Consider the following 3684-nt stretch of genomic DNA (forward strand, 5'->3'; position numbering starts at 1 on the left):
ACGGCGGACCCTCACCCCGAGACTGCCGGCCCTAGACAGGTGCAGCCCGTCGGCCGCGCGGGGCTACGGCCCCGGGTGCCGCCGAGGGGCCCCGCCTGCGCAGATGGCGGGAGATCCAAGCCCGCGCGCCTCACGCGCCGGGGTAGGTGGAGCGGGCAGGTGGAGCGGGCAGGTGGAGTGCAGGCCGGTGGAGCGCAGGCCGGGAGGCCGAAGGAGGAAACTTTGGGAAGAGTTTAGACCGTCGGAGCGTGACCGCTTGCGCCGCAGCGTGCCACCTCCGGGCTGTCTGCCTTCTAGAAGTACCTGCAGCAAGCCGGTGATGTGGCCGCTCGGACCTGGGCCCGCCCCAACTATAACTTCACTCCCTCCACCCTCAACACTACCACCACTTTTCCGGAAAGGAGCCAAATTCCAGATGCCAACTTGGGGAACATAGTAGCAGATTGGTGGCAAGCGACAGGAAAAAGGACAGGGGCCCCAATTGGATGGAAAGCAAGCCTTGGGCCCAGATCTCTCTGCTGAGACAGCTGCCGTCGACCCGAGTTCCTGCCGGTCTCTGTCACCTCCCTTTGGACTGGTAATAATTTCACAGCATAATTCAGTCATTGTTCAAAGCACTTTAAACGATTTAATTAACCTAATCCTCACGGGTTACCCATCTGATCCAGTCAGGGGTTGACCTGAAGCGCCTAGCGTAATCCTGGGCAAGTATGCAGTAGGCACTAAATGGCTGTCGGTTGGGTTGTTAGTAATTTGAAGGTTGGTTCTGTCAAGTGTTAGGGCTGCGGCATCTGCCGGTGAAGTGTGGTATTGCAGCCGAGTTCTGTCGCACCTTGGGCTGGCGAGAGGGAGAGATTGTGGCCCCAGGAGCCAAGTGGGCAGTTAGGGATTCCTAAAGAGAAGTATGGAAGCCCGAGTGACGGAAAAGAAAGTGGGATACTTCGGAGGAACTAAAAATTCGAGCCCGTGTATTTTTTTTGTGCACCAGAAATTTATTAATTCCTTAAGGCCTTCGCCCATATGGTAAAATTGGTTGGAAAATAGGTATAAATTGTATCCCCACCCATGCTTGTTTGGAAAGCCCCTGTTCCGTAAAGTAAGGGATGCCTTTGCAGCCAGAATTTTTTTCACATTGACCCCAACTCTTTTGGAAAGAGGAGACGGGGTCTTTAAAGTTATTTATTTGATAAGGATTCTCTTTCACACTGATGTATCAGCAGTTCATTGGCTGGATCTCAATGGTACTTGTTCCCTGTGAGACAGGGGGTCACCTAAACTGGATGCTGCCCAGGTTACAGAGTAGGAAGGCTTCAAAGGACTGGACGACCTGGACAGGTTGCTTCCTAAGTCTTTTAAATCCCTCAAATCAAAATAAACATTTTCCTTAATGATTCTATAAAGTAATTTTGAGGTCGAAGGCATACAAAAAGGTTTATAATCACTGTCCCTTCTTCATCTGCCCTATTCTACCACTATTAATAGGAATTATCTCTCCTAAGTCTCGATCGAGTTCGGATGTAAGCTGCAGGAAGCAAACACATAGTCCGTATACTAACCACTAAGCAGTGGCCCTCCATACTACCCGGCCAAGAACATCCTTTGTCTTTCACTCCAGCTGTCTTGAGATTTAACCCTTTGTTTTTAAATTTTCATTTCTGTGTGAAAAAATAATCTTTCTGCTCTATACATTGCTTCCTAGACAGAAGCAGTATTGTAATTATGATCTTCATTCTGATTAAAGGAATTTTCACCCCTCAGGAAATGCTGGCTTAGCCGTGTAAGCTAATAGCATCTCTGTGTTACCTGATAGGAGCTTAAATTATTTGTATAACTGGGATGAGGTCTCAGTAACTGATTTTTGTTATAATGAGCATATATTTCATAATATTTTTTTATTTTGTTAAAGTACACATAACAAAGTTTACTATCTTAACTATTTTAAGCGTACAATTCAGTGGTATTAAATACGTTCGCATTGTTGTGCGGTCATCACCACCATCCATCCCCGAAACTGTTTCATCTTGTGAGTCTGAAACTATACCTATGAAACAATAACTTCATTCTCCCTGCCCCCAGCCCCTGGCAACCCCCATTCTCCTTTCTGTCTTTATGATTTCGACTGCTCTAAGTGCCTCATATAAGTGCAGTATTTGTGTATGTCTTTTTTGTTTTAGTTTCTTGTCCTCAAAAGTTCATCCCTGTTGTTCATTCTGCATATTGCAGAACTTCCTTACTTTTTAAGGATAAATAATACTCCACTGTGTGTATACATCACATTTTTCTTATCCGTTCATCTGACGATGGACACTTGGGTCGCTTCCATGTTTTAGCAATTGTGAATAATGCTGCTGTGAACACGAGTGCACAGTAATTATTTGAGATCCTGCTGTCAGTTCTTTGGAGTGTTGTGGGATTGCTGGGTCATGTGGTAATTCTGTTTTGTTTTTTGTTTTTTTTAAATTTTTGAGGCAGCTCCACGCTTTTCCAAGGCAGCTATACCATTTTACATTCCCACCAACAGTGCTCAGTGGTTCCAGTTCCTCCACTGCCTTGTCAACACTTGTTTTCTGTTGTTTTGTTTTATTTTGTTTTGATAGTAGCCATCCTAGTAGATTTGTGATGGTTATCTCATTGTAGTTTTCATTTTCATTTCTCTAATGATTAATGCTGTTTGAGTATTCTTTCATGTGCTTATTGGCCATTCATATATCTTCTTTGGAGAAATGTCTTAGGTCTTTTGCCTATTTTTGAATGGTTTTTTTGTTGTTGTTGAGTTGTAGTTATGTATTCTAGATATTAATCTTATATTAGACATGTGATTTGCAAATATTTTCTCCAATTCTGTAGGTTACTTTTTGACTCGGGATAGTCTCCTGATGAACAAAATTTTCATGAAGTCCAGTTTGCCCATTTTCTTTTGTTGCTTTTGCCTTTGGTGTCATAGCCAAGAAATTGCCAAACTCAATGTCTTGAAGCTTTATTCTACATTTTCTCCTGAGCGTTTTATTGTTTTAGGTCTTATTTTTAGGTCCTTGATTCATTTTTAGTTAAGAGTCCAGCCTCATTCTTTCACTTATGAATATCCAGTTTTCCCAGCACCATTTGTTGGAAAGACAGACCTTTCCCCCACTAAATATCTATCATCGCATATAGATACCACCCCCCCCCCGCCCCGCAATTTTTTTTTCCTGTGATGAGAACTCGTAGGATTTACTCTCTTTAACAGCTTTCCTGTGTGCCTTACAGTGGCATTAATTGTCATGGTATACAGTACATCCCCAATACTTATGTCTTACAACTGAAGTTTGTACCTTTTGACCACGTTCCTCTAATTCCCCTTCCCCCAACCTCTGCCTCTGGCAAACACAAATCTGTCCTCTTTTTTATGAGTTTTGTTTTGTTTTTTTAGATTCCACACATGAGTGAGGTCACGCAGTATTTGTCATTCTCTGACTTATTTCACTTAGCATAGCAGAATTTTCTTCTTTTTATGGCTGAATAATATTCCATTGTATATATATACCACAACTTCTTTTTCCATTCATCGGTCGATAGACCCTGAGGTGGTTTCTATCTCTGGGTTATTGTAAATAATGCTGCTGCGAACATGGGGGTGCGGGTATCTCCATGACACAGAGATACCTTTGATTTCCTACAGATAAATACCCAGAAGTGGAATTTCTG

At 43.3% G+C, this 3684-nt stretch overlaps 1 long non-coding RNA gene across 1 annotated transcript in view; it reads left to right on the forward strand.

Moving 5' to 3' along the window:
- Positions 1-193: 193 nt before the first annotated feature.
- LOC111747359 overlaps positions 194-3684 on the forward strand; it is a 28742-nt gene continuing 25251 nt past the window's right edge. The window contains exon 1 of the long non-coding RNA XR_002783508.1: positions 194-577. This is a non-coding gene — a long non-coding RNA (uncharacterized LOC111747359). The remainder of the gene's footprint in view (positions 578-3684) is intronic.

The sequence above is a fragment of the Pteropus vampyrus genome, unplaced genomic scaffold (assembly GCF_000151845.1).
Source record: "Pteropus vampyrus isolate Shadow unplaced genomic scaffold, Pvam_2.0 Scaffold219, whole genome shotgun sequence".
Taxonomy (NCBI): Eukaryota; Metazoa; Chordata; class Mammalia; order Chiroptera; family Pteropodidae; genus Pteropus; species Pteropus vampyrus.